The sequence below is a fragment of the Lepisosteus platostomus genome, chromosome 11 (assembly GCF_059453375.1).
Source record: "Lepisosteus platostomus isolate fLepPlt1 chromosome 11, fLepPlt1.hap1, whole genome shotgun sequence".
NCBI lineage: Eukaryota > Metazoa > Chordata > Actinopteri > Semionotiformes > Lepisosteidae > Lepisosteus > Lepisosteus platostomus.
This window is the reverse complement of record NC_142621.1, coordinates 18,702,469-18,726,373: the sequence shown is the minus strand read 5'-3', so window position 1 is coordinate 18,726,373 and position 23,905 is coordinate 18,702,469. Positions and strand designations below refer to the sequence as shown.

At 36.2% G+C, this 23,905-nt stretch overlaps 1 protein-coding gene across 1 annotated transcript in view; it reads right to left on the bottom strand.

Moving 5' to 3' along the window:
• Positions 1 to 23,905, bottom strand: part of pcsk9 (proprotein convertase subtilisin/kexin type 9) — a 247,995-nt gene that overhangs the window by 477 nt on the left and 223,613 nt on the right. The gene's annotated exons all lie outside the window — the stretch shown is intronic.

The following is a 23,905-nucleotide window of genomic DNA, read 5'->3' as shown; positions in this document are numbered from 1 at the left end:
TGAGCTCACTTTGACTGCATTTTTTTCCATAGCCACCTTTTTCTCCTGGCCTATCCCATCAACAGGAAACAGCTGTAACCAGACAACCTTTGCCATTCAGCTGCAGTGCTATAGCATCCAACAGCAGTCTGTCCAGAGGCTGATCAGGTCTGTGTGTTAACACTGCCAGGATTGGGTTAATAATAAAAGAGATCATGCCTAATACTAACTTTGTAGTGTTTTCCTTTTCATGGTATGCAATGTTTCATATTGAGTCTTTGATTCATGTTTTTGTTAAAAAAAATGTTTTGTGTTAATAATATTTGATTGAATCCATCAGAACGAAGTGTTTTTTTACCTTTAAATCCTTATTAAATCCTCTTATTACATTTTATTATAATAAAAATGGTTTCTGTTCCCTTCTAGATTTCCAAGACTGACAAGTACAGTATATAGTATTTTCCTTGTTTGCTACATTGTGTGAAGTAATTTGGAGCTAAATTACTAATAGAAGTGGCTTCCTACATTTTGAAAGAAAAAAGTGTAAAACCTCTTTCATCAGAACAATTTTATTTTATTCTTATCCCAAATGTGATTCCTGAAGATACAAAGCATTTAACACCAGAAGAGAGGTGGTGGGTTGTCATTTGAATTTATATATTCAGAAAACGAATAAAAAAAAGGCTTTTTGTGTAACTTAGCCAAGGAACAGCTTTCAGGATTCCCTTCAGTGGCAATATCCCCCATTGTTCTTTCTGGCCCTGATGATTCATACAGTATCTGCATAAATGAACAGTTTTCTTATATTTGTACTTGTGAATCAGAAAACATTCCAGTTGTTTTTAGGGGTTTGAATTCTAACCTTAAAGTAATTCCAGTATGTATGGATAATTTGGGGGAACAGCTGTCTTTTGTGTTCTAAATTCCTATAGATTTAGTGGTTATCTGGCAGGCAGTCCAGAAGCAGCCAGACGGCTCTTTCAAGTAATGGATAGATGAGACACTCTGAGAAAGAAACATGTCACTCAGTAAGAAGATGCAGCACTCATCTTTACCATACATTTCTATCTCATGATGACAGCTGTTAATCATGCCAAAAATGTGAAACAATCGAAAAATGCTAGGACATCATAGTGAATAATGCTGTTGCAATTTGACAGGTGTTAGTGCATGTAATCCATTTTAGACCATATGAGAATTTTTCCAAGCTTCTCTTTAATTCAAACTGCCTTCCCCACATGTGACAGATTTGGATTTCTTTTCCATGTTGCCTTTAGTGCAGTGAGCATTGTCAGATGAATGATGAATAACTACTGCCATTAAGATTATTTAAAAATGGGAAAGCTTTTTTCCCAATCAATGAAAGACAGAGGCTTGTTTAATATGATTGTTCCATCCTTGAAAGCTGAGGACTGAATTCAGATATGAAGTTATTTTTTTACTCAAATAACAGGAAAAGAAAAGTAAATGTGAGTGCAGGGCTAACACTAGTTTCTCTAGTTGAAAAACTGCACACATGGTAGGAACATAAGATCCTCTTTTCAGGCCATAAAGGCCCATGGGCCACAGTTTTTCTCAACCATCCAACACTGGAAGTGGAGGTGATGTGATCAGCATCACACTCAGCCTGCCTATTACCCCCAGTACTCAACTGGAACGCAGGCTGAGTGGACCTGGGTACTGTCTAGAAGGAATACATAGGAAGGAAGCTACATAACTTGCCCCTCCCTGGGATTGAACCTAGGACCTTCTGGTCAGGAGTTAGACGCGCTTGCCGTCTGAACTACCACCACTCCTAAACTGTACACATACTATAGTTTATTTCTGAAGATTGGAAGTGGCAACATATTCAGCATGTATCATATTGTTTGAAAAGAGCCATCAATAATCACAACATCCTAACCTTGAGGAAGTCATACCATCACTTCTTCTGTTTCTGTTTCTCCACTGTTGCGAGTGCAACATGGTCATTGCAAATGAAGACCATCTGAATTCAAGCATGGTGTCCTTTACTGCAGATTTCATTTTTATCTACCAGCTGTAATTTTTCCCATCTATCTATCAAGGCAGAAGACAAAGGCTTTTCTCCAGCTTTGCAATTCTGGTAGATGTGCCTTTTGAATTGCATGTACAGTATGTAATCTTAGTGTGTATACTCCATGGGGAGTTTAAGATCATTTAAGAAAAAAAAACCACTTAAAAACATTGTTGAACAACAAAATTACAATAACCCTGATTTTGTTGACTCCATTCTTTTAGTCCCAATTCTCAACTTGTCTTTTACTGCAAATTCAGAGTGAACTTCACATGGATAACTGCTTTTACGTTGCTGAATCAAAGCTGACACAAAAATGCTTGTAATTTAATATATGGTATTCCTTCTTGATGTGGTTCATATGAACTCAGAATCAATTGTAGTTTAACCCAACACTTTAATGTCATTTGTCAGTGGGAACAACCACAGATCTTTGGCAAAAAGACTCCAAACGCAGCCCCTTTCTGCAAACTTCTATTGTTCGTGCAAAAGTGAAATTCATTTTCAGTTCACAGTACAACTGTGGTCTTTATGATGTTTTGCATTTTTACCATTAACCAGAAATGCCCTGCAATTGTTAATGTTGAAAAGCATTGCCTTTAAAAGTAAGGTTGAAGAGAAGGCATTATTTTTTACATCTGCTAAAAATTGAAGCTGACCCTTGTTTAATACAACCCAGTGAAATATACATCATTTAGAGTGTCCTCCCTTTGGAAAGGAATAAGAAGGGAAAACTGTTGTTTTAACAGCAATATACCTGATGATGTTTCCCAGAAATGTAAAACTTTGCTAAAAGATTGTTTTATATTATACTAATTGTAAGATGAATCTATACTTATGATAATCTAATGTTATAAATGTTCTGTATTACTAACAATCAGTAGGGATACATCAAGGTGTATTTAATTCACTCATTATTTTCTTTAATCCGTTTTCTTTTTGTGGTGGTTTAAAAAAATCAAGGGAAATCCCAACTAAAAAGGAGTGAAAAGAGAATTGATTCCTGCACTTCCATATAGAACACACATCCAGCACAAAACTTTACATACAAAAATTGAGCTGCTTTTCTACTTTTTTATCCTATATGAATTACATATGTATTTCTTTCTGAAAAAAAAGCATGGTTTTCTGCTTTTGGTAAGTACACATCTTAGAGACTCCAGATGTGGAAGGTGACTTTGATTTTTGCCATTAGCCTCAATAGCCTTTGTAGCTTCAGTAATGTCTGAGTTTTCCTGGTAACTGAAAGTAATTTAAGAGAACAGGTGCTGTATTTTCAGGGGCAAAGAGCACCCATAACTCCATTTATAATTTTGCTTGGGTCTGGTTAACTCAGGTGCAATGTACTTGACATGTGTACAATGGATTTTAAATAAATGCTGTAGTGGGCAGAGTGCCACTCAGACTATACATCAAGCACATGTATCACCCAGCCATCTTTCAAGAAACAGCTGGATGAGATCTTGGGTTAATTGGCTACTAAAAACCAAATGAGCTAAATTGGTGAAAAGCCCCCCCCACCCCATTTTAAATGTCCTTTTTAGTGAAGTGGTTTCCCTTATTTTTTTCATTTGTATGTAAGGTGTGTGGAAAGTTTCTGGGGAGCACAACATCTTTTGTTCTGACTAGAGTAAAAATAAACAGAATTACTCTACAGCAATTGTGAGCTCCATAAAGGAGGTTGAAAGGCTGTAGCACTTTATTGCATGAGTCCCGTTGGATTTCACTTCCTACTTTTTATTTAATTTCTCTCTTTAGGTGGTTTGATTTGTGAGTTTGCTGATAGATTGGAGGACATTGAATGAACTTACACACGCTAATAGCCTATAATTTTGCCTTGCTGAAACATGGCGATGAGGAGCAGACTCAGGCAGTGAAGGATTAGGAGACATTTTAAGGTACAGGGATAAGTGGGTATCCAGAGAGACAAAAAAATAAAATAAAATACTTGTTTAATTTCAAATGTCATTTGTAGTTATTTATTGACTGGTTTTAAAATGGCAGCGATAGGATTAATGCTTGAATATCTTATGCACTAACCATGAGTTCTGAATATTTTGGGGTGATGACCTTTTCAGGGAATACTGAATGAATAGCCATTTATGCACTTTTAAAAATGACTGGAAAAGTTTCACTGAATGTGATTTTAAAAGAATATTCCCTTCTTGCAGTTTTTAGTGATGTTGGGTGTTCCTGTTTATAAGAATAAAGGATAATTCTGAAAAGAGACATGTCTTACCTAATGACCCTGGGTTGAGGACACAAGAAGATGGCCAATAGTCATGCTGTTGCTGTCAAGTTCAATAAAGATACAGTAAATAACTTCCCAGGCCTGGGTTTCATCTAAAGCTGTCCATGTGCTTCTCCTCACCAACTCCTCATGGGCTGTTTTTGTGCCAGGAAACTGAGACCTAAGAAAGCAGGCTTTAACAAAAAAAACTATATCCCACACTACATATATTTATTTAGATGATGCAATGCAATTACTATGATTCATTAAGGGAAAACATTTTTGTTTGTTTTTCTACTTTTTGCATTTGTTCACACTAATGCACCCTGTAATCTTTCTGACAAGCAAACCACTTGTAAGTTCATGAACCCAAACCCCATAACATTTGGCTTTCCAACTTCGTCATGCTATTGTGTTTGGCTCAGCCAAGAACATTGTTCATTTGCCAAGTTTTGGTTTATTGTTCAGGGTCTCACAGGCTCTTCTGTCTACCTTGCTTTCACCAAAATGTGCATTACAGAGTGCATTACTATGCTACAAAGCTAACAGCATTTTATATGTGCTAAATCTGAATAGGTCACAAAGTGAGTAATGTATTACATTGTAATGTAATACATGTACCTGTATTTAACTGACACGAGGTTATTGTGAGATGACTTCCACAATTGCAACAGTAACTGCAATTATGATTCAAAAGGGTTAATATCTTCATGACCACTTGGTTAAGCTTTTATTTTGAGATGTCTGTTTGTAATGTGGCTTTCTAGGTGTAAATTCTAGGGTAATAGTGACTAACAAATAAATCTTCACCAGACTAAACTTGAAATCTAACATATATTGATCAAACATGTTCAATCTCAAATGTGCTAGGCCACAATAAAATTATTAAGACTGCTTTTAGATAGTTGTTTAGACTAGCATGTTACTGGCCAGGAGGAATGGATGATCTCACCAAAGTCTTAAACATTAATACTGAAGATCTGACACTTTGATTTTTCTTTTTCTGTAGTTTGAGATAACATTCACTTCCAGCATTCTCCTCCCCTTGGAAATATTCCATACAGATTAACAAACTAAATACTGCTGTGATTTTTCAATGATTGAGGGATGCTGCTGATTTATTTAGACAATCCAAGTAAGAGTTAAATGGTGGATAACACTGACTTCGCAGGTACATTTTGACAATAAGTAATGCAACCCCTTCCCACAACTGTTTTTGACTATCAGTTGTGTTGCCTTAGTAAACCTGTGCCTTGTGCACTTTTTGTCTAACCTGAAGCACCCCATCTTTAGTTTCCCTTTCTTATGCCAGTACATATATTTTTTTAACCTAATTTTCGTCTGAGCCAAAAAAGCCTTTCTAGACTTTTATGTGGTTTTATGTCAGTCCTTGCAAAATTAATGGTAGTCACTACATGTCTTTAAAACCTGAATTTAAAAATTGTTGGAAATAGGCTAATGTAAAATTCTGTAAAGCACCTCCTTTGTAACTTGATTTGTACTGTACAGTTTTAGGAATAATACCATTATAGAATATTTGACAGTTTGTTGGTAAAAATATATTTTTTGGAGACCAGGTTTTTTAAGCCTAGAACTTTGGTCTTGTCCCCTTTAATTGCTCCTGACATTAGCTGTTGCTGTCATTTGGTGCCTACAGCTTTTTAAACACAGCTGGAGGATGTAGGTCAAGGTATTTTTTTTTCATTTGTATTCCCAGTAATGTTACAAAATGTAGAGGCAACCGCCAATAAACTAATGTAGTGGGGTGGGTCTACTCATTTCGAATTACGATAGTTTTGTTACCACTCCTCTACAAGAAATTAGAAGTCATCGTCTGGCTTAAAAGAAGAGGAGAAAAGACTGTAAGAAAAAGCATAAAACCAAGCAATCTGCATTTAACATTTTCCAATTAAGGGCAAAGTATGTGATGTTTAGTTCTAGAGGTCTAAAATATTTTATCACATGGAAACATTGCTAACTAGTTCCATATGTACAATTTCATATTTTATTATTCTCACCACGTGGCAATATTTTAGTGAAATATGATCATTTCTTTAGACTCCAGCTGTTTCTGTGGAATGGTACATCAGCCCTCCACTGAAAATTCCACTTGCTGAAAAAAGTGTGGTGTTTTCCTAAAATAGAGTGTTATGTTCTAGATTTGAACGATCAATTAATATGCATTTTAAAGATTTGCAGATGTGATGAAGAAATCCTTTCAATCGGTGTCTTTGAAAAAATAATCATTTTAATATAATTCTTTCTAAACAGGTTTATTTTCCCTTAACTTAAACATCAATCCATGTTTTTATTCATGAAACGTAATGAAAAAGAGGTTTAAGTATGTTTTTACGACACAAAATACAATACAAAAAGGCAAATATGGGTCTGCAAAGCATCAATTCAAGTCACTTATCGCAAACATTTCTTTTAGTACAATGGATTTTCAAGTTTTGCTTTTGTTTTTGCTATATTTTGTTAATATTAATATTAAATTAATATTCTTTTTGTAAATAGCAATATAAACAAATACAAAAGCTATATATATTTGTCCCCATTTAATTAAAAAAATTGTTATTACAATATCAATAGTTCTTTCTGTTTTATACAATACACAGATTTCACTTAATACTTATAATTTAACTAGTACTTAATATAATATTTATACATACAAAGTAAAAAAGCCGACTGAATTAATGAAGGCAAAAAAACCCATATTAAATCTGTTGGTTTTCTCTTGCCATCTCTGCATCAGAATTTGCTCATGATTGAGTCAGCCCAGCTGGAATTCAACCAGATTAAGGTTGAATCAAAGAGGTACAATTTTCTTCATGGTGTTAATAAAATGTGACCTAACAAGCTGCTCTGTTAATAGCATCACCAAGTCAAAACCATTAAAACAGCACAAATAAAAAAAAACACCTGTTTCAGGCGATTGGTGTAAAAGACCATTTCTGCTCTGGACACATATGGTGAAGAGCATTGTAAGAATTAGCTTAAATGTTCCTCTTCTACATCTTACCACCCAAGGCAGGAATTAAAGGTCAAAAGCTTAAATTGGGTTAAAGCTAGATGTGGGTTGAGTATCAGAAATACACTTTTCAAAGAACTTTACATACTTTGTGTTATTTAAAATCCAGTTACAGAAAACAATTTATTGTTCTGTGCAAGGAAAAAAATCTTTATATCTAGCCAGGACATTATGCAACATGACATTCTGTTCTGTGCCTGCACAGTGCCAATTGTCAGAAAATATTAATTGAGAGATAATATATTTTTCCATCAGAAACAGATGGTTCATTTATAAAAAACCTAGTAGCTCTGTGTGCTTACTGGAATCCCAAAAACAGAAGCTTTATTAGGGACAAAACCGAGTTACATTACCATTTCATTAATAAGCATCATAAGCTTTAAAAGTGTTTTGATCTGTTGTTCAATCTGTCTTTACATCTTGCATACATATACACCTGTAACTAAAATTATGGGATCAGTAAAGAGTCTAAGAAAGGAAGATTAATCTTAGACTGCAGACTTAAATGAAAAATATATCAAACTCATAAAGTAAAAGTTACAACCTAATAAGTGTTTTGGTATTGTTTTTGCTGCAAACATTTCTCATGAAAATAATTCAACTCCCCTTGATAATCATCACATCTTCACATATTCTTAACATTCTGTCATGCAACATAGGCTAGCTTTCACCATCTGTTATTCATTCAGTCATGATAATCTCCCAGAGCATATTTCTTTTAGTTTAAATCTATTTTTTTCTTTCTCCTGTCAAGATTATCCTACATCGTTTTAAATGGTGGTGAGGTCACGGAACGGGCAAAACAAATACTACCAGTGGATTATCATAGTTATTTTAAATCTGTCTCTTTACCAAATGTTGCTTTCCTAAAAGTAAGATATAATGCTGGAGAATGGAATAATTTTGTCTCTTTATTTCTGTTTGCTTACAGTATCAGCAACAAAGGAAAAAAACAAGAAGGACTTCACATTAATGTTTTGCTTGTTTTGCTGTAAGCACTGCATAACATTTTGGCAGCCTCTTGTCTATAGTGAAGTTGCAATCCTTGTTTCAGGAACGCTTTGCTTATCAGGCTTTATGGTTTATTGCCCAACTTTCAATTGTAAGCTAAACATTCACCTATAATATGTTTTGTGGTGTAGTTTAAACATCTGTGTATGAAGGGAACTGAAAGGATGCAATAAATTGTATTTTTATAAAACAATTCTGAGCATGAATTAATAGCTGCAAAATTATTTTAGGGTTATTATTTTTAAAAATTGAACTGATTTTTTTGGATCCACATGCCACCATAAAATATATTTAATTTTGTAGATCCTATTATTGTGACTTTAATAGATAGATACAGTATATATATAACATTTTAGCATTACCCTCTGCTAACTGTATTCATGAGATATATTCTCTTAACACATGTATTCCAGAAGTGTGTAAAAAATTCCAACGGATATTGGCTTCATAGAGTAGATCAAAATCTTTGATAATGTTTGAATCTCCCAGGCCTACAGGTATGTTGCCAACTCCAGAACAGCTGTGTATCTGCCAGTGAAACTGACCCTTCAAACAGATTGAATACTCGTAAGGCTGCCTAGAGCAGACGTCTCCAGTTTTGCGATAGGCTGTCACTACCATTAGGAGTGAGACGTTCTTGATAAATTGAAGCTGACAATTAAGAGCCCAGAGTGGGCAAGAAGGCTGGCTGACATTAGATGGTTTGTGCCTTGCTTTTGCTTGGAGCTCAGCAGGCTCATTTTCATCAGTCTAATCCACATTTCACACATTCCTTAGGGAGGCCTCTACACAGACATTGTAGATACCTTCAAAAAAAAGAATCCATTTTTTTTTTCTTCTACCACATTACAGTGCTGGTTCTGGGACCCCTTATTAGGGGATGAGTTGGCATGGGAACATGGCGCATTGGCCTTACTGACCACTCACGCCCATTCCTCCTGTATGTTCTTTAACATGTCCTGTACACTTTAGTAAGGAGTAACCTCTGACCCTGCTAATCGTTCTGTAGGTTCTGTATAGTACAAACTTCACCATTGTGCTCTTTTCCCCCTTCACTGTCTAAATCTGATTTATTGCACTGGAGAGACAAAGTTCTGGAAACTTTGTAGAAAAGAAGGCAGAATATTAAAGTTGCTTGGAATGAGTCCTTTATCACAAGACGTTGACATTTTCAGATTTTTGTTCTGAGCTCTTAATTACATAAATCCTCAACTGAATTGTTAACCTTCTTAATTAGGGCTTTTAATTATTTAACAAAAAGTAGAAATTATTTGTAAAACATCTTTGACACAATTCTTTGACGCTCTTCAAATCCAAACTTAAAATTTTAATTTTTGCTGGTAATGGTAGATGGCTTCCTGTTTACACATCAGCCATAGTCAGGAATCTGAGAGTCACACTTGATCTCATCCTATGAGCCTTTTGAGCCTTATGATAAAAATTTGATTAAAACATCTTTTTTCACCTTAGAAATATTGCCCCCATTAGGCAATTTCTATCAAGGTCTAATGCTGGGTTCCTGATGTATGCATTAATAACATTTAAGCTGGCATGGTTATGGCCCTTCATTCCATCAGGATAAACCTCTATGCCCTTGTTACGTTTTCTTTTTCTTTTTATATGACCTTCTCTTTTATCACAAAGCACAGTTTCCTTGGGTTTGGAAAGGCACTTTACAAATAAAAGTTCTTCTTTTTACTGTTATGATTAAAATATATTAAATTACATCTGTCTTTAGTTCAGTTAAGTAACTAATGGCTGAAGTGGTGCATCAACTAGAATTTCATCCCAATTTTTGTGGTGTGCATGAACCGGCATTTATACATAGTGGTCAGTTTCATTTCATTAATTGATCTAACCTTGTAAATTCTACAATCGTGTCACATTTTGTGTAAGCAACCCTCAGACAGGGGGAAATTTGGGTTTGGGTGATCTAAATACTCTTTGTTTGTTTCAAGTATGCTTTATTAATTTATTAAAATAGCTGCTTGCTTTTTCATTCTATATTATCTATATTCCACAGCACAATGTCTACTCCCAGTTTTTGTCAATTGCCTCAAATTCACGTTTAGGATGAAAATCTCAAACTTTATTAACAACGACTGATGCTTCATCCTTTTTCTCATATTCTGCAGGTAATACAGTACACAGACTAAAAAATACAAATATGAAACAGATACACAAAAGAAATGGATTTGTTCATTTTCCTGATTGGGTTCTGTGTCATCTACATGTAACTACATATCTCAAATATTACCTCAATAAAAGCTGTTAAATATTCGTAGTTTTAAGCTTCGTATTTCACAAACATTTTGCAACATCTGTGATTGATATTATCATTGCAAAAAGTTTCTTATGTTATTGACTTTTTGCTAATATGCATGTTCCTGTAAAAAGATCCATCCGTTTTCTAACTGCTTTATCTAATACAGAGTCACTGGGGAGCCAGAGCCTATCACTACAAGCAACGGCTAGATACACTCAGGACGTGATGCACATATAAACACAAACACACTAACACACTCCACAAACTCAACACAGATAGCATCCCATCTCAAGCCCCCAGCACTATGTGGTAGCAATGCCACCTGTGAAAAGATCCTCATTCCAGAAAATTTCAAATGGAATGTTTTGGATCTTTGTGGCAATTCTTAAAATGTCAGTAGAATAGGCTTTGACGAATAGAGTATGAAAGATACACTATAATGTTTTTCAAAGAGAAATTAAGAATCTATTTGAGATTTCAAACATAATTGGTTAGCTGTTAAACCTACTGGAATGGCTATTGTCCTAAGATCACATTTTTTTTGTATGTGAGGAGTATTTTAAAATTGTGATAATTAAAGCAAAACAGCAGCAAAAGGAAACTGAATACATATTCGGTGTGCATTTTTTAAATTGGCATCATCCTTTTTTTATCCATTAATGAATATCTTAACTAATTTCTTATTTTTCGAGTTCTTACTTTAAGAAGTGCACATGGAAATCTTGTCCTGTAGATATTAATCCACATAACTAACGACAGCACACCTTGACTTTTTCCAAAAAAAAGAGCCCACATAATGGTAGCTGTAGACCTGTGATCTTCATCCCTAGCTGTTAACCACAGTTTTGCAGGTTTTATAGGCCTGCTTACATCATTACTTGCTTTACATCTAGGGAAAGAGAGAAAATTGGTTTAGTTATGTGCACAATTAGCCCCAAAGGAAAAGGTTTGAAGAATTGTAAACATATTGTAAATCTTGTAGCATTATGTTAGCCATGTACAGTATGTAGAGAGAAGGTACAGTAAGTGTTTTATTTCTTCAAACAGTAGCATTAATAGTTATAATTGTTGATTTGCACCAGTGGTTAACTATGTAAATGGGGGAAAATACAGCTGGTTGTTAATAGATAAGATGCGGATTAGTTAGATGATGGGTACATCAAGAGAACCAATTAAGCAGCATGGATCTGTAGAGATAAATTATCATCTCACTAATCATTTCTTTAAGGGTACTGAGGGCTGAAGTTCATTCACATGAAAAGTTCCACAGCTCTGTCCATTGAAATCTCTATCAGGGTTAAGTGTTTTCTGAAGTGCTGCCCAGCACATTTGTAATAAAGTGCCACAAAGTGTCCCTATAAAAAAAGAGTGAGAAGATAAGCTTCGCCAGACACTGGAGCATGATGATGAATTTTTTATACTTTTTCTCCCTGTGCAGAACACATTTCACATAAATATGCTGGATGTAAAAAATCCAGCACTATCTTTTACTTTCCCATCTGAGGTTGTCACAATCTCTTTATTGTGGTCAAACTCACCATGCTTATTTTCTGTGTTGAAGCTGGAGATGAGGCATATGAGAGGAAGAAGCTCCAAGACACAGATGTCAAAACAGCAAGGTTGGACAATTAAAGAATATATCAAGTGGTGTGATGTTGGCACACTGTATGACCTAGATCCTTCAGAGACATTTGATTCCATGGACAGGAGTTATGACAAGCATTCTTATTCAAAGCATCTGAAAGAAACAACAGCTTTCTGTAGCTGAAGTAGAAGGAAACAGCAATGCGTATATGATAGAAGATAGCATAAAAAATCAGTCTTTCTAAGGTAAGTATACTGGGCTGATCAGGGGCAGGTGAAGGAAGGATGTTCTGATGCCAACACCACTGTTGAGCTGGTAAGTGAAATACTGCTCAAAGGAGGTGCCCACTTGGGACCCCACATGAAATACTCTACCCCAGTGGTTCTCAAACTGTGGTACCCGGAGCGCCGCCAGGAGATATGCCATATGACCCTGGAACTTTGTTGTGTGCACTGAAAAATTGGGATGGGTTTTCATATTTTCTATTTTAATAAAATTAGTTTGTGTCGAATACACAGCCTACGTACTACGATACAGCGCATGCTAATACTTGAGTGGACACAAGAGCTACAGTGTAATTCTATATTATTCTATAGGAATGTGTGCTACAAATGTAAGTGGTCAATTGTATTTAAAAAAATGGACCTCCAGCAAATAGGGAGGTAGGAGAATGTGTGTGATTTTGGAACAATGCCAATGTTGTAAGCACAGGAAAGCATAGAAATGCTTACTACGAACACTGGCAATTCTTGTGAGCATAGGAAAGTGTGATAGAAAAATACTTAAGAACTGTTCTAGGTTAATTTGAGAAAAATACACAGAGCGTCTCTGTTTTGCTCCCATGCGCATTAAATAAGAACTTATTTTAACTTCTGAGACAGACTCCTGAAATGTAAATGGGGAAAAATGCAAGCTTGCAGATTCCTAATGCAGGTAAGCCCCACATTATTTGTGAAGAACTTTGTTTACCGTTGGCAAAAGAGCTGACACATATTATGTGTGGAGAAAAGCTGCTAAATAGCTCGACCTGCTGCCCCCTCCGAAAGACACAGTCACTCACAATTATTGATATGGCAGATGATGTCAAAAGAATGGTAATAGAGCACGTTAAGATGAGCAGATGCTTTTCACTTCAATTAGATGAGTCTGTAAATGTCGTTGATTTGGCCAATTTGCACGTTTACATTAGATACAAGTTTGAGGGCATGTCCCATGAGGACTTTCTGTTCTGTAAGCCGCTACCAACAGGAATTACAAGAAACCACATATTTCAGCTTCTGAATAAATTTATCAAAGAGAATGGAATCGATTGGATAAAATGCGTCAGAGTTTGTACAGACATTGCTAGAGTGATGACAAACCGACACAGCGGTGTAGTTGCACAAATAAGTGAGGTTGCTCCAGATATGAACTGCAGCATCCACTGCGAGGCTTTGCAGTCAAGAAAATGGCTGACTATTTAAAATCTGTAAGACTCTGTTGTAAATTGTATCAAGGCTCGACCAATTCATTCACATTTGCTTTGCTCGACTAAACATGCTCACCCCTCTCACTGAAATGATGCATTTTTTATTGTTTATTTTTAATTGTTATTGTTCCTTTTGTCATTCTGTAAAGTGCTTTGAGAAGCCACCATTATAGGAGCTATATCAAATAAAGTTTATTATTATAATATTTATTATACGTGTATGTGAGTGTGTGCACGCACGTGCGCTCATGTTGGTCATTGAGATTTTCTGGGGTTCCTATGAGAAGATGACTTGTAGGTGGTACTTGGATGCTTTGGTTTGATCAGGGGTGGTACTTGGTCCAAAACGTTTGAGAACTACTGCTCTACCAAGTTAACTTCAGACAGTTGTCAAAGTGATACAGCAAACTGAGGAAGCCATTTATTCTTTGGCTGATACTGGAGGTGGCATTGTACTTTAGACATCAACACTTTAAAGTAACTTTAAAGAAGGAAATCTTCTGTGATGAGAACTCAACTTAAGAAATTCTCCACAGGATACTGAGTCTCTTGGCAAGACCGCGGTGGTTTCCTTGGTGGTTTCCTTGGGTGAAGGAAACCAACAGACTGAGTCCTTTTCATTTATTGTTATTAGCCAATACTTGAAACATTCTCTTTTTATTCACATCAAGCAGCAACCTCTAATTCAGGACAATAGGCCCTAAAGGTTCTCCAAGTACACATATCTGTTTTTTTAAATATATAAAGGATTGGTTTGAGAATTATGTCATTGAGCAATAACCCATTCTTTACATAAAGTAGATAAAGGTGCAATTTGGCAGACTTCACGTCACAGCTCAAATGATATTTCCGTTTCTCTCAGGAGGTTATTGTGAGGCTTATCTGTGTTCCAGTTTTATTAAAAGATTGCATCCAGAGGTTTTTCAGAAACAATGGGATCCTTCCTGAAATGACTATCGTAAACAGGATAACTGTTAATCTGGCACGTCAAGCATTTCATAGAGGATGCTGTAGTGAATACCCACCTAAAACACAAAATGTATTAAATAGGGCACTTGCAGTGTTCTGTTTTTTTTTTATTCCATGCAAAGAAAAATAGATTTATATAAATAACTTGAAGACATTGCAGTTATTCATTTAAAATCAATGTGGGAGGCTAAGGGTTTATTTTACATCCCAGAGGAATTATTTATTTAACCTATAATTTAATCATTTTATATATTTTTAAATTGTATTTTTTTATGTAAAAATACATTCCTTGTAGTTTTGACAGAATATTGAGACCAATTTTATGAAGGGTTCAGTGCTGCTTTTTTACTGTTAACTTTATGAAAAAGAAATATTAACAATATACTACTGCTTATAACAAGACACTATATCAGCACTCTATTTCATGTTTTACAATTTGTTTTATGTCACAGATGTGGAGTATTTCAAGTTTATGTTCTTGTTCTGAATCTATTTGTACAGACAGACTGCAAGTGAAAACACACAGTACTGTTTTTCTAGTTATGAAGTGCACTTTGCATCAGAGCCTGCATTTTTTAAAACCTGGAATAAATGCTATGAATTTAGGACCCTTATCTATTTTCCAAATATGTTTGCTAGTCCTACTAGGGTTTTCTGTTTTGTTCCAGTGTCTTTTTTACAGCTCCACCTTTAAAGCCCTGGATGCACCCAGTCTCAACATCCTTTGGCTAACCAAACTCGAAGACAGACACTGTAATTGAGACCATGTGAGCCCACCATCTATACCAGAGCACTAGGCCTTTCCTGATATCCAACCTGCTGGTCCTCATATCTCAACTCCCCTTTCCTCTCTCTCTTTGGAATGTAAACATCATGCCTTTTCATTTTTATCTAAATATTTTAATTCTACCCTGAGGTCAGAACTATAATAATAATTAATAATTGCAATTCCTTACACTTATATAGCACTTTTCTAGACACTGCACTTAAAGCACTTTACAGGTAATGGGGACTCCACCAACACCAATGTGTAGCCCCACCTGGATGATTCAACAGCAGCCATAGTGCACCAAAAAGATCACCATTCATCAGCTCTCAATGGGGAGGTGAACAGTGATAAAGCCAATTTAGACATGGGGATTAGGAGGCCATGATTGGTAAAGGCCAAGGGGAAATTTGACCAGGACACCAGGGTTACACCCCTACTCTTTTCAAGAAACACCCTGTGATTCTTAATGAAGACAGAGAGTCAGGACCTCAGTTCTACGGTATAGTGTCCCCATCACTATATTGGGGCATTAGGACCCACACAGACCACAGAGTGAGCACCCCCTGCTGGCCTCAGCAACACTTCTTCCAGGAGCAATGTTAGTTTTTCCCAGGAGGTCTCTCATCCAGGTACAGACTAGGCTCATGCCTGCTTAGCTTCAGTGGGTTGCCAGTTGTGAGACGCAGGGTGATATGACTGCAGGTCCGTAAATGCCCTCTAGTTACCCAATCTTTATTGTGTTATCATGTCATTTAATGGGCAATGAACAAAACGTGTATTACAACATAACCTTGAACTAAAATGCAGAAGTATAGTATGATTTGTTGAATCTTTGTTGGGAAGCCATTTTTGGAAATTCTCTTTGCTTTTTATGCATTTAATGTTTATGCTATGAAAAATAACACAGCTAACCTTGATATTTTGGGAGACAGCTGATTTATTCTAAGTGAAATCCTACTTCCTAAAAGGCATTTGCCAAAGGAACAGTTTGAGGCTGCATAGGATTTTATTAAATTGTATTTGAGAGACACTTTGTCTTATTCCTATTCAATGTTTTTTTTTTTTAATTTTGAGAGTGGTCCAACCATTTAATTTAACTTTCCTTTGAGGGTGACAAGGCTAAGCTGATGCATGATTAAATAAATGAGCATGATATCTTTGTCTACTTCACTGAGCCTGAATTGCAAAGCTTGCCAAAGATTATCTTGCAACATGTGACTAAATAAAATATAAAGCTGTGAACTACATTGCAATGATTATACCATTCTCTCCTACCAAAAATGAAGACTTTAACAAGATTCTGTAAACCTCACACATGTCTGCAATATATATATATAGTGTTACTATCCACTTTTCAAACATCTTACCCCATAGTTAAACAAAACTTTAGCCCTGTTTAAACACTGATGCACTTGTTTCAGTTCGTTCTCAAACCTGACAGGCATGTAATAATTTGAATCTGATTACATTTTTAAGGAAGCTGGAATTTGAATTGGCAAACAGGATCTATAGTTAAATCAACACAGGCAGAAAGCTATTTTAAGATTTTCATCCATCCTTTTATCAAAAAGTACTGCGGGAGTACAGAGACATTGCCTTCTTTTCAGGTTCCTTATACCACCTGTGGACATCACGTTTACCAACACTGAAGTGTGATTTGGCAAACTGTGCGCAGCACAATTTTGAAAGAAATCCCAAATGGAAAGCTATGAAGGCAGAGCTGAGCAGGCTTGACTTTGATATGGAGATCAACAAGTGGAAGAAAAAATCCAATTCCACAAGAATCTCTAGAATGAATTATTCCACTCAACAGGCCAACAGTGTTTACTGGGAAATGAATCAGCTCAATTCACCACAGCTCAATTCAATTCAATACGTAATTGAAACAGATGATTGGGACTGAACTTCACAGGGGGTTATTTGGAAGATGTGCAGCCACGCTTTACATTTTAGGCAAAACATGAAGGCAGCTGAATTTAGAGATCGGAATGCCTGTCTGCTGCATCAGGGGTAGACATGAGCCAGCATAGCAAGGCTTCATCAGTGAAGTCAGCATCTTGAACTTTTAATGACAATGTAGTCAGAATCTTTGTTTTAATGTCTTATCTGAAGGATGGCTTGTTCTACAGAACTATGTCCCTGATCACCATACTGGAGTGTGTCAACTGCTGGTCCATCAAACAACCCTTACATCAGCAACATGCTTTCCCAGGGGCCTTCTTTTCTTAACAAATTATCTTAACCTAGACCCAGGTAACCTTCTAAACCAGGTTACAATAAGTATTGGGATTCTCAATTACTACCACTAACTCCTTAGAACATTGAGTTTTTCTTTCTGTAACCTCTTTGATGCAGCAACCTGTAAATCACGAAAAAGCCAAAGAAATGCTCAAAAGATCAGCCATGTAAAACACCAGTGAGTCTGGGTAGAGAGCCTTAGATGTTCCAGTGTTAAATACCTCTGTTCCAAAATTGCTTCACTCTCCTTTGTCTAGGCATTGCGCTTGGTCCCTTGAGATTTTGCAGCAGCAGCAGATACTCAGGGCCATAGCCAGCCAGATCCTTGCCCAGGGTTTTGTTACTGAACAGGCTGATAGTAACTGTACACTGTAGTGCACTGACACAGCAGGTAAGGAAGCTGATCAGTACCAGTTACATCTTATCAGTCAGAATAATACTGTGGACACTAAAATCCACTGGAGGGATGGCAAGGGACTGAAATTAGCCTGCCTAAAACTCACTCAAAGACATTCAACAGGATTTTTATTCTAGTATGGAATTCTACAGAGGGGCATCAATGTATATCACTCCTTAAGATATGCCTGGTTAATTGAAACAGGGTGCAACATTCACATACTGCCAGCCATTCATTTTTAGTTCTAAACAAAACTTTAGACATTGCGACAGAGAAGGCACAGTCACCGAAAGTCTGTGATTTAGTCCTAGCTACATTGAGAAGAATCTATGAATGCATTATGCATTATTCGTGAATGTAATGCATGTCATAACTTTGAAATATATTTCATTAAAAAAACAAGTACAAAATATGGATAAGGTACACTAGAAAATCTGTCAAGCAGTACTCCATGATTGTAGAAACAACAGAAATTCTACCCTGATATATGTTTAAAATCTTATTGATAATAGAAAATAGGAAATAATGGTCTGTTTTCAGTCAAATAGAAATGACTTCTAAATGGTACCTACATTGTTTGTAATCTGTGGTTGTGTTTTTGAGTCCCTGAACCATGGGAATGGTTCACCAAGACCAAGTCTAGGTTGTGTTTTGTATAACGCCCTCTGCTGGTTGCAATACCTTGCCTTTAGAAATATACATTTTAGTACTGTACCTAATGGATCACATATGTTCTACTGATAGTGGGACAAAGAGACTGTGTAAAAAAACAAGATGGAAAATTACTTAGCCAGAAATTATGTATTTAAACTTTATTTGCATTTTCAACATGTTTATAACAGCAAGAACAATTTGGGGTATTTAAGTCCAGCACAGATACAGAATTTTAGATAGTACACTATTTGCACTCAAGGAATTATATCTCTAAATAATAAATTAATAATTTCCCTTAACTACTACGCACAGAATAATTTAGAATGGGCCACCTTTGCCAGCATTGAGAATTGTGTGTAAATGCTATCAGAGGAAGCTTGTAGCAGCTACAGCACAAATTACCAGCAGAAACAGTATTGCTGTTGTTGCCATTGTGATGGCACCCTCACCCCTTCCAGCTCCTGGCTAATTTTACTCCTGCCCCTTCCCTAGTGTTCCCACAGGACAATGGACTGCAGTGGAACACTAGGCCTGGCCTGTTTCTGAGAACAGGACAGTCAGGAACAATAGAGTTATGAAGACAGTTAAATACATAGCAGAAGCGGAAAGCTTATGGAAGGAAATGGTTTGACAAATACAACCAGGCACTTTCTTAGCTGTGTAAGTTCAAGGGCTGATGCCTGATGAGGATGGCTTGTTCCTGACACATTGACCACATGCTTACCTACTGTGTGTCTCTGTTACTACAATATGTAATTTTTCCTTAATCTGTATTCACATAATCTTGTAGGCACCACTTAATGAATTCCATGTATGAAATCAGTTTGGGCGTTTTCATTTTGATTACCCTTTATCTTCAAGTTTAGATAACTAAGAAAATAAGTTATTAAAAGTAAAGAAATTCACAGTTATATAAAATGAACCATAGACTGTGTAATACAATTACAAATAAATGTGAGATGCATAACAAGTACTGTGGCAAATTGTGAAATCTTCACAATTTATGCCTACAGTCAAATCCCATAATAAGTAACTTTTCCAATTCTCAGCCCTAAGTCTTAATTATTAATGATTCTAAAGAAAATTGATTAAAGCTGCTTAATCAAAGAACTTAAGAACCACTTACAGGTGTTAAGCTACATAAACTGCATCTGGCTCCATTCAGCACAAATTGTGCAGCACTGAAAAAGCACAAGTAAATTCCCAATTTCTAATGTAAAAAAAATCATTATTGCATATGAACATGAGTAATAGCATGCACAGGAAACAAAAGTGAAAAATGAAATCTCATAGATGTAGATGGGATGAAGGTGCTTTGTTGCACAAAATGGTGAAGTGATTGCCTTGATGTTTTTAGGAGTTCTGCAGTTTGGCAGTGCTTTATCTAAAACCTTTCTGCATGCAGTTACTGCAAAATTCCATCTGTTTATATGGAAAATTAATTTGGTTCTGAACCCAATTTTATAAAATATTTTTATTGATGCATTAAATAATTTTCGTTCTCACAAAACATTAAATAAAGTACAAGTATTCAAGGGAATTTTGCAAGATAAAAAGAAAAAGAAGACAATTATCTACCAAAAAGCATAAATTTGAAAACAGTATGGTTCATAACCATTGCAGATATACCTGTCCCATTAGCAAGGAATTTCCTGCATAAAAAGTTGGTTCTTATTTTCTTCATATTAATGTTTTTCCTATAACCAAACAGTAAGCCAATGCATGATTGTTTTTTCATATAACTTTAGACTGTAAATTTAAAGTTCAAATTCAAGCACCTAATGCATTTTTTTGATAGTCACACCTGGAAACTAAAGGTTAGTAATCAAAGAAAGTCAGTGAAAACAAATTCCTAAACTTCCCAGGGATAAAGAAATAGGTGGAGTTCACTGTACTATCTTACCAACCCTGTCAGGCTTTAGTGTATGACCTGTCTGATACATTGTTGGAAAATTATGTCAGAGTATCATTCAATCTCACACAAGTTCAGAAAAAGAAAGAAAAAAGAAAGTTTGCTAACCAAATATTGAGGTTACTCATGAGACAAAAGACGAGTTCATTTGGAGTGTACTGTCTAAAAATTAATATGGTACTGTACAAGAGTCATTCAGGTTTAACAAGGTACATACATGTGTAATTTACTTAAAACAAATAGAGTGCAGAAATACCAAACATTCATATTTCCTTTACAGTTTCAATTTATTTTGAGTTCCAATTTTCTACAATTTGAGATTATGTATGAGAAATTGAAATAAAATTAATGCTTTCATGCAAGGCCAAATTTGCTTTGTTGTTGCAAATTATATTTTCTGCAAAACTAGCCATTATTAAAGAAAGTGATAGTGGAGATTCAGACTTAATTTCCTATTAAATCCTTACTTACCTCAAACTTGTCTGCTAGGGCAAGGATAAAGGGCTAATTGTTAAAAGGATAAAGTGTTGTGACTTTTTACCCCTTTAATGTGATGTATTTTCTAATTTGTTATCACATATTTTAGGAGATCTTAGAAGCTTATTGATATATTTTTCTTCCTCACTTTTAGATGTGTGCAGAGACTGACAACCTTTCACATATCATAATCAAACTAAGTTTTGCACATATGTTTTTTTTTTGGCATTTCACAGGGAGAAGCATTGGTTAGTAAAGTACAGAAAAGAAGCAACCAGATGGCACTGGAAAGCCTAGTGGTCCTTCTGGGTTGGCTGGGTTGGCAGTCTCCAGGGCCTGAAAACATAACATCCTGACTTGCTGTGAGCTGCTGCTTCACAAGTGAGAATGAATTACTTCAAGAGGCACTACCCCAGGGTAGAGAATGAAGAAAAAATTATTTCCCCAGCTTGCTGAGAACCGCTTTAGGAGCAGCTGCAGAGAACAGTGTGGACAGGGGTCCCGTCTGACCAGATGGGGTGAGGTTGGGGAAGTGACCTCTTGCCCCCAGAGGGAATATGAATGCAAAGGCAACATGAAAAAAGAAAGGAAGATGAGGGAGCTGGAGGGAACTTAAAACTTTAGATATGAGTGTTAGTTTGGTTAGTGTTTAAATTAAAGAAGAGATAACTGAATATAACTGAACTGCTCCTCCCTCACAGGCCTCCAACTTGACTGTTATCATTTCAAGGGGAGAAGCAGGGGTTAGTAAAGTACAAAAAGGGAACACCTGGACCGCACTGGTAACCTAGGTGAACCTTATGGATTGGCCGGCTTGGCAGCTTAAGGTCTTGAAAAACACCCCTGGCACAATGAGAGTCTCTTGTGAGGCACTACCTCACAACTGGAAACATATTCCTCAGCAGAAAGAAAAGAAAGAGAGAAAGAATCTAATGACTTGGAGAGCCACTTTGAGAGGTGCTACCTCACGACTGGGCTAGGCCCTTATCTGTCCTGCCGGTCTGCTGAAACCTGTGCAGTCGGGACACAGTAGAGAGGCGTACTCCATAGTGTCTGGCAATGCTGGCACATGACATGCCTGCCTACAGCATGCCAATGGCCCTCTCCCTTGCTTTTGGTGACATTTGAGGCATTACAGAATGCACAGAAAATGGACTAAGTGTGTCTTTTTTCTTGAAGTGACCTAAACTTTGAATTAAGGCCTTTTTAAAGGTGACCTGATCAGGCATTGTTCCACATGGACCTCGTTGGATAAAAGTGCACCTAACGAGCTTTCGTATGATTGGCAAGTTGCAATGCCTCACTGCACAAGTTGTATTGCTGGTCAGAAGGCTTAAAACAAATTGACAACTTTTTTTGAAAGTACATAAGCTATAACTATACTAGGGGTTCAGGTGGGTAGTTGCATCAGCATGCATAGGCTGCAAAGGAACAAGTAATAGGTTTATTCCATGCTGAAAAGAGAAGAAGGAAAACACAACACTTCAGCTGTGGAGCCTTCTTCAGGTGTAAGGTATGCTCACACCTGAAGAAGGCTCCACGGCTGAAAAGTTGTTTTCTTTCTTCTCTTTTCAGCATGGAATAAGCATATTACTTGTTCCTTTATAACTACTGTATTCTCATTCCAGAAAATGTTGGGTTTCTTTTTTCCATTAGTATACAGTACATGCATTTTCAAACCTGTATTGCATCTGTATTATGAGAATTAATCTTTTATGCACAACATTATCAAATGCCCTCTGAAAATATGCTGGCATATATACTTTATCACATGTTCTTGTCCATTACTGTGGTTTTGTGCAAAACCTAAATCCAGGCTTATTAGATCTTATAATTTTTGTACAACATAGGCCTTTAATTACTTTATGGATAACCTTACAAGTAACAGATGGAAATAATAAGGTTATATAATTACTAGGTTCAGTTTTGTCACCCTTTTTATAAACAGATGCTTTTTTAGAAATTTTCCGGGCAATAGGTGACCTTCCCTCCCCTGACCTTCCCCTGTTAAAAGTGAAATGAATAACAACTCTTGTTTCATGAAGTACATTTGATGGAATAACATTAGGTCCTGGTAATTTGTTTACTTTGAGTAATTTTAGTATTTGTAACATTTCCATGTCTTCTGTGCTCATATTATTTAATATTGAACCTTTATGGGGAAAATACTTTTCCTCAACCTGAGTGAAAATATCCTTTAAGAACTCAGAGGTCAGCTCTATCTGTGTTTGAGCTGAAAATGAGCAAGTCAAGGTTAATTCTGTGACTGAAAAGACTGAAGGAAATGCAGAATTGAGATGTTGGAGCCTTCCTTAGAGGCATATACAGTATCTGTCATATACAGACGGCTGAAAGAAATAAAAATTTAGTCTCAAAGAAAAATGAAAAAAGTTTAGTCTAAATAAATTCTAAGGGGTGTAGATAGGGTCAGAACTGGCAACCAAAAAGGAACTTAAAGATAGAGAATAGGCAACACCCCTTTAAACAGAGAATAATGGGTATCTACTGTAGGTTTCCCATCCAAGTGGTTGAGGCCTACACTCTAAGCCTCTTTAAAAAAGCAATTGAATTAAATCTTAGATTCAGTTACTTAATAAACTGCAAAATAAGCATGATGGTCCAGATGGCCTTCTTGATATTGTAAGATTTTTTTCCTGCATAGGATGCAAATCTGTGTTAATTTGGATTGCGTTATGTGCTTGTGTGCACCAATTGATGCTTTTTTTTTCCTGAACATGATTAATATTTGTCTTAGAACGGGACCAGAAGAAACCAATCGTTTCAACACTCTTGCTAACCCCTGCATTGTTCCACAATGGCTCAAAGTGGAGCCAAGTCTTCTCAGCAACATGATTTACAGCTAGTTAATAGGAAGGCTCCCAGT